Here is a 13,010-nt window from a genome sequence, read left to right on the forward strand (position 1 = left end):
TGGGTCTAGTTCCCCTTTATCTTATTTCAGTTTCACAAGAGTTGGAAACCCTGATTTCAGGAGCTGGCATAGGAGATATCAGAAAGACATTGTGTAACTGGTAGAGAGCACTTGCAGGGTAAGGAAGTGTGTCAGAAGTAGTAGATTTTTCGCTTTGGCTATTAACAGTTGTAATACTCTACGAAAGGATCTCAGAGCACTGTCTGTGTACTACTTGAGTAGGACAAACAACCCTTGAAGCTCAGAATTTCCTTTCATTATACCTATATTGCTTAGAAAGTACAGGCAGATAAAATAATGTCAACATTTTAATACTTCTGTGCCTCTAGTCAAATACCTCAAGCAACATCAACTAAAAGAAGTGACCTGATTTTGAGAGTGCTTTCTTTGGTGCCTAAAAGGAATGGATGTAACAGCAAATGCAGGCAAGGCTCTCACAGTAAAGTGTTTCGTATCATTGGGAAAAAAGTAAAAAACAAACACAAAAAAGTCATTTCAAAATTACAAATTGTGAAAATAAAATCGATCACATTATTTTATGCATTTTGTTTCTATACATATAGTACTAAACATTCGATAGTGCATTTCCTTCTGCCAATCTGGAAAAATTGCTGGGAAAAGTGTCGATGTGAACCTCTATTTCTTTTTTTATTTTTCAGTCAAGATGTTTGCACAAATTTTCCCACAGGCTGTTTGTTTGAATGGCCAATGTTATGACTTGCAAGGTCACATACTGTGCTGCACGCAAGTGCATACACATGGTATCTGCTGCCTTAGAGGATTAATGGCAGAAAGATTGACATAACTGAGACAAAGCTGTTTCATGCTTTTAAGAAAATTATATTACCCAATTACCTTGGCAATACCATTTTTTCAGTATTAGAATATCAAGCAGGAACATCACTTGCATGATTGTTTTTATTCTCATGACATAGGGGGAAGGGCTAAACTAAGATCTAACAATGAACATAATTGTTTTTATTAAAATAGAACTATTATTATTCACACTATTGAAGTAATGGAGATCCTGGAAACATTTCATTCTGCAAATGATCTTTAAGCTCATGTACAATTCTTTCTTTACAAGCCTAAAAATCAAGAGTGCATTTATACAAAAAGAACAGTGAAACAGTGGAAAATGCAGAGATGATACTCATCAAAGGCCTCTGAGCCAGGCAACTTACTGAAACTTATTACTTCAGTACACATGTAGAAATAAAATGCTTGTTAGAAGTCTGAAAGCTAAGCCTGACTATAGCTTCTTTCTTCTGATTGAATGGCAGATACAAGATTATTTTATGAACAGAACAGACTATACAGATAATATACTGCCACCGGTCAACAACTTACCTGGATTCAGCTTCATTTAGCATATAGGTTACCTGTCCTGGTTTTTAACTAAATTTATGTTTCTCGGGAAGTGTTCACATTTTGTCATTAGCCAGGTTGGACTAACTGGTCAATTCCTTTAATGCATTAGAAGAAAGCCCTTTAATTTCTGACACAAAGGAACCAGATTTTTCTAATAGATAGTCTAGGTCCCCATATAAAGAAACTGAGCAAACTGGTGTACTGCACCCCAGTTTTCATTCATTTCACATAGTAGTATGTGCAATAAACCCGGAATGTAAGGACGAAGGTAAAGAAAACATTTTTATTCAATTTCTAAACAGTAAAATTAGAATATCTGATTTCCTGGATGAAACAGAAATAATACTGTCTCTATAGCAAATAAAGTTCATTATTGATCTCTAGTTTGATTTGGTTTATTGCAGCTGGAGTCATTAAGGCTTCTCCCTGTGCTTTGCCAAAGCAATGTGGATGACTATAGAAGGAAACACAAGACTGGAGGGAGTGGCAAAGCATCGCTCACAGTAGTAGACTTGTAACTTTAGCTTTCTAGTAGTATGCAAATACTTAAAGAAATGAAATCACACAACTGAAGAACAATACTTAATGACTGCTCAGTGCAGATTTTCAAACTCAGGCAATTCGGTTTTCTTAGACTTTATGCCTCTTCTGCGTGCTGTTATGGAAGTTTCAGTTGCCATCTTCCACTTACCAAGTTTATTCCTAGCACTCATGAATATTGAATTAATCAGACCAATAAAGATGAGTAGCATTTCATTCTGTCAATCTGCGTATGTTAAGAATCATTGAAGTATGCAAAAAAAGGAAGTCTTAGAAAGCTTAAAGAACAATACATGCTTAATAAGCCTCAAGAGTTTTCAAAAAGGCAGATACGAAGGTTGCTTCTATTTAGGACAAATCTAATATTCTCAGTATCTGCAGAAATGCTTTAGTGTGTACTATTTCAGTGATCAAGTTCTACTATAAATTCATTTAATTTAGCAAACTTATCTCCACATTTTTTTTTCCATGAAGAGCATTAACAGCCAAGACAGAGACCTTGTCTGAAATTGAACACTACTTCCTCAATCCTAAGTGCTCACATGTTGCATCAAACCTGAACAAACAGTGTGAAGAACTGCCATCTCCCTTCACGTAACAGGAGTTTGGAAAGTCATCTAAAAGAGTATCAATTGTCATAGAGTAAGTCAATAGAAAAATTCTTCAAGAAATGCTCCAGTTTATAATTTTCATTCATCAAAAGGTGTCTTGACCAAGAGCTTGTCAATGTGATTCAAATCACCTGAGGAGGAGTGGGTGTCTCCTACACAAAACCATGTCTTGATTCCAGATAAATTTTTATCCCCTGCTTTACCCACAACAATCCAACCAACTATGAAGAGGGCCATGTGGATACAACGATTTCAGCCAAGGGCCTTGCACGTTTGCCACCCCTAAACCTGTTCTGCAAAAAGGAAACCAAATAGCAACTACCACATCTTTTAGCTGTCAGAAACATAAGTGAAGGTCATATAGCAGGATTCTTGGCCAGGACCTCAGACTAAAACTATTTCAGTGATCATGGATGATATTCTCTCTGTGGCAGAGGGCAGACATTCATTTTCATCTTTTGCAATATCCTTTGAAGCTTTCAGTATAGTTGGCTATAATGTCCTTGCCCAAGTAAGGATGACAGGATAACTGTTAACATGAATACCAGTCACTGAAAGGACACTTCCAATGATGAGCAACAGAGAAATGTTCTTTCAGTTCTGAATACCTTCTTTTGGGGTGAATCACTTCTCTCCCTAATCACTTGCATACAGTGACTAGTTGGCATCAAATGCCAATACCGTTAAATGAGAAGCCATTCTACCTTTTTTTTGCTACACATGATCAGAAGCCCACTATCAAGCAGCCAGCAGGAAACTGTCTTGTGGGTAGAGAACATGTAACCGAATCTGTATCCCTGGAAAAAAGCAGATGCAGTGGGGAAAGCATTTTGAGAATCAGCCATAAGCTGTTTCTGTTCGCTCATTGTAACTGGATAATCTCTGGTGCTTTGCTAATGTTGTGCTCTCGCAGGCAGCAGCTATAAGTAACGCAGTTAAGCTACCATCTCCAGCTGGCTATTGGCTTCTGTCACATTTTAGTGTACAGTGGACAGCCTTCATTGAAACTTCCACAATACTTTATATACCTGCATAAGAAGCTTTCATTCATCTCTAAGGAAACTTTCTTGGTTTCAGAACATCATAGTGTGTCTTCTTAATGACTCTGAACTGTCACCTCTACTCTATAGTAGTGTCCCACTGGATATCAAATTAAGGCCATGGTCTTGACTCTCATCTGCTGGGAACTGAATTTCTAGAGATCAGGAAATCTCAAAGATTTCCTAACAAACTGATTATCAGGCTGGCGTTATGTCAGTAAAGCAAAATTAGACACATTTGCGCAGAAGACTCCTAGTGACAATCCAAAGACTGTCTCTGGATGCCCTGATCCACCAGAACTGTCACTGTGCCTTACGCAACTGCACGGCACATTGCTTAGCCTATGGTGACAGAAATACATACCTATTAGAAGTCCAAACGAGACAGTCCATTGTGCAGGCTCAGAGCAAGAGGATAAAGGGGCAAACAATATAAAACAGATTTGTGTTCTAGTGAGAGAAGCTCAGCAGGGCAACAAGCACTGTTAAAGAGCATTTGTAAGGCAGTTGAGCCCCCAGATCAAACCACTCTTCTAACACTGCAGTATTTCCCCACTCAAGATCTGTACTACACATTCTATTATTGAAATAATTAAACTATAACTGGATGTAGGGGAAATATTCCTTATTATTTTGTACTGACTATGACTAAAGAAAACACATCACTTTTTTTTTGGTCTGCATAATAAAAGTTAATGATTTCAAACTCAGATTGAGGTTGAAATGAACGTCTTTGCTGGACTTCATTTGTCTTGAAGATTTTTGGTGTTGTCTTTGTTTGGTTGGTTTTTTACAGTGAAATTACTGACAATAATAAGATTAGAACACGCCAGATATTTAAGGCTACAGAAAGGAATCAGATTCAGGACTGAGTAAAATCTTATCCAAGAAGGAACTGATGTAGATACCAAATGCCAGATATTACGTGCATTTCTGACATAAGTGTCACCAAAGTATCCTATATGTGTGATGCTAGCAACACAGACCATGGATCCAGCTGCCAGAATGTAGGGATGCTAACAGAATGAAAAAATAGCAATTCAAGTTAATCTAGAGAAAATAAGAGCAGTGCTCGTGTATTCAACACTAAGAAGTTACAGGATGGTGATAAAACTAAGGGAGAGAAAATTATTACCTAAGGATCACAGGCACATAAAATCGAAGCTAAATGTGAAGTACTGAAATCACTGTAGAAGAACTCTCTTTGTACTTAGGTCACAGAATAACAGAACGTTAGGGATTGGAAGGGGCCTTGAAAGATCATCTAGTCCAACCCCCTGCCAAAGCAGGATCACCTACAGTAGGTCACACAAGAACACATACAGACAGGTTTTGCATGTCTCCAGAGAAGGAGACTCCACAACCTCCCTGGGCAGCCTGTGTCAGTGCTCTGTCACCCTCACAGTGAAAAAGGTTTTCCTAATGCTTTTGTGGAACCTCCTATACATCAGCTTATACCCGTTGCCCCTTGTCCTACCACTGGACATCCCTAAGAAGAGTCTGGCTCCATCCCTCTGACAATCACCTTTTACATATTTATAAACATTAATGAGGTCACCCCTCAGCTTCCTCTTCTCCAAGCCAGAGACCCAGCTCCTTCAGCCTTTTCTCATAAGGGATAAGTTCCACTCCCTCGATCATCTTTGTGGCTCTGTGCTGGACTCTCTCAAGCAGTTCCCTGTCCTTCTTGAACTGAGGGGCCCAGAACTGGACACAATATTCCAGATGCGGCCTCACCAGGGCAGAGTAGAGGAGGAGGAGAACCCCTCTTGACTTAGTTGCCACCCCACTTCTAATACACCCCAGGATGCCATTGGCCTTCTTGGCCACGAGGGCACATTGCTGGCTCATGGTCATCCTGCTGCTCACCAGGACCCCTAGGTCCCTCTCCCCTACACTGCTCTCCCTCAGGTCAGTCCCCAGCCTAGACTGGTACATGGGGCTGTTCTTTCCCAGATGCAAGACTCCACACTTGCCCTTGTTGAATTTCATAAAGTTTCTCCCTGCCCAACTCTCCAGCCTGTCTAGGTCATTCTGAACGGCTGCACTCCTCCCAGTGTCATCAGCAAACTTGCTGATGGTGCACTCTATTCCCTCATCCAGGTTGTTGATGAATATATTGAATAGTACTGGTCACAGTGCTGACCCCTGAGGGACTCCACTAGATATAGGCCTCCAACTAGACTCTGCCCCGTTGACCACAACTCTCTGACTTCCTTCCTTCAACCAGTTTCCAACCACCTCACTACCCAATGATTCAGACCACACTTCCTTAGTTTAGTTATGAGGATGCTGTGGGAGATGATGGCAAATGCTTTACTGAAATCCAGATAAACCATGTCCGCTGCACAGCTATCATCTATCCACCTGTTTATGTCCTCAGAAAAGGCTATCAGGTTGGTTAAACTTGACTTCCCTTGGCAAAACCATGCTGACTGCTCCTAATGACCCTCTTATCCTTGATATGCCTAGAGACAGTGCCGAGGATAAGTTGTTCCATCACCTTTTCAGGGATGGAGGTGAGGCTGACAGGTCTGTAGTTACCCGGCTCCTTCTTCTTGCCCTTTTTGAAGACTGGAGTGATATTTGCCTTCCTTCGGTTCTCAGGCACATCTTATGTTGCTCATGACTTACCAAAGATGATGGAGAGTGGCCTAGCAATGACTTCTGTCATTGCGTGGCCCCCATTACTGCATTACTCAAACATGAAAGGTTAGGCCACGTTTTAATTAAATGAATGAAAGCACAGTGGTTGTTAAGGTGAAATACGCAGCAAGATCATTGTCACCAACTCAGCTGACAGCTTCTTTTTTTTAAGGCAAATTAGAGGACTGCAAAGATAAGGAGGACAGCTATACTCAAATACTCTACTATATATTTGTCTTATAACAAAGGCATCTTGGCTAGGTTTGCAGGTAGGCTAAATATCCAAGATGTAGGTTCAATGGAATGATTTGTTATATTTTTTGTAAATAAGCTATTTTGTGCTTTATTTGTATTTTCCAATTGCCCACAAATTCCCTAACTTTATTCATCATTGATATCAGCAATCTTACAATTTACAAACTAAAATAAATTGGTTTTCTCTGAATGATATTTTTTCAGTTTTAATGTTTTTAGATGACAGTTTATTTTAAAATTCATGAACACTTAAGATTTTTCCAAACATTTTCATGATTATTCCATTATCTGGAAGCTGGCCTAAAATACATTATAACACTTGACATTTTATTTCACAATTGTTCAAATTGTTTCACTAGCTTCCCTGAGAAGTATGTTCATATGAGCTCAGTAAAAGAATTTGAAACTTGTACCTCATATACTTTGTAGTTCTGACAGGAAAATTGAAGGGGAAATAAGATACGTTTCACTAATTTTCAATTTATAATGGAATAAGAGGAAAAAAAAGGTCTTCAGTCATATGAAAAATGTAAGATCAATACTAACGCATATCAAAATGCAACTTACATATATACATGAGGACATACTTAAAGATGACAGAAATGCAGACACCACAAATGAGGAAAAAGTAGAGATTGACTGAAAATGTAGATAGACTTGCATAGATAAACCCAGTATAACAGATCTAACATAAAATGCTGTGTCAGGGGGGTTGGAACTAGATGATATTTTAGGTCCCTTCCAACATAAACCATTTTATGATGCTATGATTCTATGACAAGGACAAACAAAATACCACGTTAACAATTCACATGGCAGATATTGGTTCTTATTGGCACCCTGATCTAGGGTGATGCTCTCTGCTTGGCCATTCGTGGACACAGGCAACAGAAAGAAGCTGGGACTGAGTACTATCTCCTAAGAAACTGTGGAAGTTCCTTGTCCCGGGACTAGAAAACAAGTCACTTTAACTATGAGTTTTTTAACACCACACATTATATAACAATTCACATTACAGACAATCTTCACACAGGAAACTGAGCTCAGTACGAATCAGAGCTCTTTGCCACCAGAAAATGCTTATGACACCTAGAAACTTGGCTTTTCCTTTTAATAGTATTTCTTACAGTCTTCCACCAACTGACTTTAGTTTCATCAAATGGGATCAAGAGAAAATGTGTGACTGACTCATGTAAGAAGAGAAGAGGAATAATACAAAAGATGTCTTCCTTTGTATTTTTCTCCATCTCTTAATGAATGGACCAAGGGCAATGGGAATAGTAATTACAGTGAACACTGAATGGCAAAACTATAATCAGACGCAAACTCTGCAGTGTATTTGATGCTCTATTAGCTTAAACAATCATGAATTCATAGAAAACAAGAGTATCAAAAATATCTACCCATGTATTTAGAGCCTATTGTTTGCAGAAAATACTGCCACTTACATTTAGTTTTAGACAGTTTTACTTAATTTTAATTTTTCCAGAGAAGGTAATAGAGAAGTAGAGGCTGTACTGCTTTATAAATTACTCTTGCAAGGGAAAGAAACCACTTTGAAGAAAAGAAAACATGAACAGTTCCTTCTAACCTCCCTTCAAATTAGTCCAACTGTAAACTTGGATCAAATAAAAGCACTTTCCTGAAGTAAGCAGATCAAAAAAAGGACCTTATCTTTCTACTATCCAGCTCCTCATTCTTGAAATGAGAAACAGAGAGAAGAGAAAATCACAGTTCCATTCCCAAAACGCAGGTGAGTGGAAAAAGCTTGCTTGGCAGTCTTTAGACTGGGAGATAATATCTCTTTCTGAAGATGCAGTGTTGAGCCAAGCCTCCTCTAGACCTCCAAGGATCGACACTGCGCCTCAGCATCCAGGCTGAAAGCAGAGCCTGCTACAGTAAAGAAAGACTATGCAATGCAGGAGGACTCTGCACTTGATCCAAATTTCAAATTATGAGAAATAAGCCCATCTGTAACAAGAACTACTGCCAACTCCTTCCACAGAATGGTTATGTGGAAAATATCATACCAAGTGAGATAATTGTTTGTTATGTCCGTGATTTTACACTGAGAATTCCTCCAGATACTTCTGTGATAAAAGCCCTTACAAGTAAATGTGAAGTCAATGTCATCTGTGATCTCTGATATGCTCAGATCTACCAGGATAAAGAAAATTATCCTGATTACCCTGAGTTGAAAAAAAAGGTCATTCCTTTATTGAACTCCGATACTCTCATAAGAAGAGTCTGCATGAAGAAAATAGTTATCTCTTTCAAGGATTTAGAGAGTTTATGTCCTGGACCATAAGCAACATTTTAAATTACAAGTGAATTGATAAAAGCATTTAATAAGTGAACATTTAATAAGTGAAACAAAGCAACAAAGAAGCATCATAAAAGTGAAACTGAATTACAAGAGCTGTCTGGTATTGTCAGGAATTTGAAGCTTTCATTTCATTTAGTGCATTTCTAATTGTTCTAACATAAGACAGTAGCCTTTTGGTACAATGATGAGAAGTGCACTAGGAAAATAACAAATATACAGAATACCTCTGCAGCCTACTAAGAGAGTATTACTGTTGTTGTTAATACGTATTTATATTGCAAGATAGCCAAAAGGCCTCAGTTAGGTTCTGTGCCCCATTGTGCTGGGCACTATGGAAACACAAAAGGGAACAAAGTCCAAGCCCCAAAGGGCTTGGAGTGTAAAAATATAAGGGGTATAGTGAAGAGAAAAGCACTGGGATGCATTCAAAATAGGGTGACTTTTTAATACTTATATGCATTTGTCATCCTTTTAAGCTGCCAGGAAAGAAGAATAATCCTGACCTCCTTCTTCAAATCTACCCTACTCTGTTTGAATACTATTTCCAGCATTAATTGAAGTCTGGTTAAGATTTTCCTTTCTTTTAATAAAGAATTTCAAAGCCGTTTCCATAGCTTTTACAAACAAGCATACAGTTGGAAAAAATACCAGAAATAAAACTGTTATTCAGGATGGGAAACACAGTGAGAATTAAGTTATTCCGAGTAAGAATGTAGTTATTCTAATTCCTGCCCTTGACAATTGTTGGACATATTTTCATACAGACACAGATAATGTCCTCTAATTCCACTTCAAGAGTCTATTCCTGTCAGTTAAACATTATCTAAAAGTCCCTGTGGAGGTGTTCATTTAAAGCTGATGTTGGCACAGTTTTTAGATCTTTCCTAGCCATCTGGTCACATACTGAATTGTCAGCTATTTTATCTAACCTGAGAGGATGATGAAGGAGTAAACAAAAATACCAACAAAAGAAATCTCAGGGTCCAAAGTAACCACAACAATCAAGCCTAAATTTATGATTCCTTCTCACTCACAAAATTCAGACAAAAGAGACTAAATTAAAAATAAAGCACACCTCCAAAGGTTGCAGCCTGAAGCTATTTTGAAATCTTTCTCCCTTCCCAGTCCACACATACAGCTGTAAACATACACTAAGCAGTTGTATTGCCCCCTTTCTCGCCACCCCACTCTCCTAACAATTAATAGAAAATACAGGGATCCATTTCTTTACATTTAAAACTTAGTATCCCAGAGCCTGGTATTCAAAATTATTTTGCATGCCATTCAACAAAACATTTTTAAGATCAATTTTTAAATGCGGATGCCTCAGTCCTACGCTTTCTCTGCATACTGACTTAAACAACAGAATGTGCATGCTGATTGTCTCCTTAAAGCACCCATATAAGAAAACTTGCTACAGTTTCTATACAAATAGACAAGAGTCCCACTACATTTAAATGAAACTAAATCATCTTAGCAAACCTCTTTTTTCCTCATGGTCTTCTCTCTTCTCTCTGCAACGTTGTTCCATTTTACACACACACTTAGATGTGCCATGAGTGCTTCGTTTAAAGTGCATGAAAGCTATCCACAGCTCTCCTAAGAATGAAACAGTTTTAATATTTTCTGATCCATGTTCCTGCCACAAACATTCACTGGCAGTATGATAGCTCCATGAGCAGACATCTGATTCTTGACATTTAAAGATACAATACTGGTGAAAAATAGTGACGCTGTATTAACTGCAAACAGCTTGTGAAGGAGTAGGTGATGTACTCCTAAAATGTATAATCAGAACAAGCAATAATTTCAACCTTTTGATTTTTTATTTTTGACTCAAAGCCATGAGAAAGAGGAATAGCCAGATAAACAAATCTGGACATGTTACAATAACTGTTTTAAGAGAATTTAAATTCCATGGCAAAAAAGAAAGTAGGTTGTTTTCCTGCTGGAGAAAGTATTACAGTACCCCAAAGTTTCTCAAAAGGGTCTCAAAAGCTTGCATAATAAAATAAGCAGTAAATGATGGCAAATCTCGAAATTACAGAAATCAAAGAATTTGTATCCTAGTAACATTCAGTTAATTGACAATGCAATGCTAAATGCAAGCACTACAATATCAAATTCCCTCTACCCCTACTGTGACTGCCTTATAAATTCCAAAAGTATACAGAAAGGTCTTATTTTTCCCACATGAATAAATTAAGCCTGTTCCAACATGAACTGTTTCTTTGAAATACTGAATGATGTAAAAACAAAAAAAAAAGAATAAAAAAAGAAAAAAAGAAAAAGAAATAAAGAAAAGATTTATTTTTAATTTCAGCAGCATTAGCCCTTGGTTGGTGATCAGCAATCTCTTGAGCAAGTTGAAATATCAGAGTAAACCTCCATCCCCCACAAACACCTGAGACAAGGCAGAGCACAGTTAACAGCAATCAGTTCTCCACACTGTACCTGGAGGTACTGACATGACCGTTCCTGATGCACCACTGTCTGGTCCATGTTAACTGATGCTTTCTGGTAAACTTCACGGGCTCTGCTCACGGTTAATGTAGAAGACCAAGAGCTTTTCTTCATTAACTGGGAGTCCAAACTCACAGGCAGGTTTGCACAGGTAGAGCACTTGACATCATTATTGCTTCTGGATGACTTCACAGTATGTTCGCTAATAGTGTTATAGGCTTCCATAAAGTATTGGGAAGAAGAACGATCAGGGCATCTTCCCATGGTCATGACCCCACTGGGGCCATGATAAATGCAAACATCATTGTCCAAGTTGTCATCTGAACTCCACCATCCTGATGCATTGGATCTGGGCTTACCTTCTGACCGCCTTTCTTTACTCTTGCTGCGCTTCCCATACCTCATCGTCTGCGACTCCTCCGGGCTTGCTTTACCCCCGTTGACACTCCCCTTGGATGGTCCCTCCAGTGAATGGGACTTGGTGAAGAGCTTTTGGACCGAATGAACCAGATGCCGGATCCTCCCTGGGCTGTCACTGCGGTGCTCCATGGCAGTCCGCTTGTACTGCAGGGTGTGGTAGCCATCCCGATTCAGAGGCAGCTGCCGCGCCACAAACAGGAATGCGGTTGGTCTTGTTGGCAGTTCCATGGGGAACCAGAGCACACTCGTCCTTGAGTTCGTGGTGAGAACTGTAATGCCTCCGGGGAAACGTGCTGCTGGCAATCTGATCGTTGTAGGGCACCATGCACTCTGCTTGAAAAGAGTTCCTTTGAGTGTAGTAAGGGTGGTCTGCAGGATGGGGGTCCACTGGGTTTAACAAATATGGCTTCCTGTCCGGGTGGTGTGGCAGACTGTCACACGGAGGGTCACAGGCAACCCCATGATGATGACTACGGCTGCCAGATAATCCCTTCATCGCTGATGTAAAGCGAGTCCCAAAGTCATCTAATACGTATGGCTATGCAATGGGCAGATCTCAAAGGCCTAAAAGAACAGAATACAACAGAAGCTGTAAGATATTCAAGCTAAGGGAGGAAACAGCATGTGCATATTTAGCATTCATCATTTCGCATTGTAGAAATAACAAGAACAAACATTTTCTGATTCTTTTTATTGCTTAAATCTTTCCCATGTCTAACATATCAATAGGGGATACCTAAACAATAGAAAAGAAAAATTATCTTGTTCCACCAGCTGGAAAATAGATGAAAGAAATTTTTCTGGTACGAAATTTGCTACTGTTCACGAAGCCACAGGAAGGTAAGTATCACCACTGATGATCCAAAACCTCAGTACTGAAAACATTCATGGACAGGAGACTCTCAGGTGGGCTTAACTGCTCACCTGCATGTTTTCAGGGCCAAATAAATACATTAAAACAGATCACATCCATAATGGAAAACTTTCTGGGTTACTTTTGGGCCAAAGTGTGGTGCAATTAATGGGAAACTTTTCGCTGTCTTCAATGCACATCTGCTCATATCTCCATGTTGTCTGCCTTGACTGTAAGCATCTCAAGACAGTACCAAAACACTGTTTCTGTTAAGTTCTTTTCAAATTAAGAATAAAACAGTAATACATTACACTAACTCAGTTCAAAATGAAGCCAAATCAACTGTTCCATAATCTACATATTTGAGTTTGTTGCATTTGCTGTTTACTCATTCCTATTCCCCCCCCAAAATGTTATTCTGATAATGCATGACTTGCCTTAATTTTCCTTAAATTTTCAGAGCGCTAAGCAGTGTTTAAATATCC

The 13,010-nt window shown here is 38.9% G+C and overlaps 1 pseudogene; it reads right to left on the bottom strand.

The window, feature by feature from the left end:
* Window positions 1-11,243: 11,243 nt before the first annotated feature.
* On the bottom strand, window positions 11,244-12,168 carry LOC104279827 (annotated as a pseudogene).
* Window positions 12,169-13,010: the final 842 nt, after the last annotated feature.

Source organism: Apaloderma vittatum, unplaced genomic scaffold (genome assembly GCF_000703405.1).
Source record: "Apaloderma vittatum isolate BGI_N311 unplaced genomic scaffold, ASM70340v1 scaffold18409, whole genome shotgun sequence".
NCBI lineage: Eukaryota > Metazoa > Chordata > Aves > Trogoniformes > Trogonidae > Apaloderma > Apaloderma vittatum.